Source organism: Schistocerca piceifrons, chromosome 5, assembly GCF_021461385.2.
Source record: "Schistocerca piceifrons isolate TAMUIC-IGC-003096 chromosome 5, iqSchPice1.1, whole genome shotgun sequence".
Classification (NCBI taxonomy): domain Eukaryota; kingdom Metazoa; phylum Arthropoda; class Insecta; order Orthoptera; family Acrididae; genus Schistocerca; species Schistocerca piceifrons.
Window position 1 is genome coordinate 671,850,908 of NC_060142.1, and position 1,165 is coordinate 671,852,072.

Genomic DNA, 1,165 nt, shown 5'->3' on the forward strand with positions numbered 1-1,165 from the left:
AAAAAATGACGGCACAGACGACAACCTTCCTCGGAAGGAAGAAAATAACAATAATCACCCTGTAAACCATAGAAAGATTGTCTGCCATTCGTTCGGTGATTACGTTATACCCAAGATACGCGTGTACACTAAAATCAACAGCACGAGTGAAATAATTACTAGCTGTCTGACACGTACTACATCCATACCCCGCAAACCACATTACAGTGTGTCGCGGAGTGTACTTCTAGCACGACAATCTGACCCTCCCTTCCCCTTTTTATTTGCGTGTGGCGCATGGGAAGAACGATTGTCGGTATACATCCGTATGAGTTCAGTTTCTCACATTTTTTCATTGCGGCCATTTCGCGAGTAGTATGTAGCAGTAAGTAATATACTGCACAACTTATCCGTGAACGTATACCTGAGGACTTGCTATAGTAAATCTCTCCGTTATGAACAACGTCTCTGTTGTACACTGTCACTGTATTGTGTCGCGGACGTGCGTAACTTGTAACGCCGACGAAAAGATCCCGTACTAAAGTGCAGCTATTCGTTGGATTTCGTCTGCCTCTACCAACCAAGACTAATAAGGGTCCCATATTTATGAGCAATGCAAGGGGGCGGTAGGCTAAGTGTTTTGTAACCACATCTTTCGTGAATGAATTGCATTTCCTTAAGATTCTTCCAATGAATCTCGGCCTGGCATCTGCTTGTCCTACAATTTGTTGTCTGTGCTCATTCCACTTAAGACCGCTCTGCATTGTTAGTCCTAGGTACTTAAGATAGTTGCTCTTTATAGCAATATGTCACCATATGATGTAACGACACCAAAATACACAACTTTTTTTAAAAAATTTCTTGAGTGTATTGTGTTTCAAATATCGATAGTATGATAATCGGTATTTCACTTAACATAAAAGTTTTCCGAGTATAATAACGCGTCATAACGTAAAAAACTACTGGAGCAAGCAACGTTTCAGCAACCGTAGCTGTGGCCAAAACGTTGGTATCTCCAGTCTGGTTATTTACATTATGACGCAGTACGATACTCAGAAAACTTTTATGTCAATTGATTCTGGTCGCGTATGAGTACGCAAAGATATTTAGCTTGTAGATGAAGCTTCCACAACAGCGTTTTCTTTCCTCTCAAACGTCTGATTAATGTGAGTAAATTAATAATTGG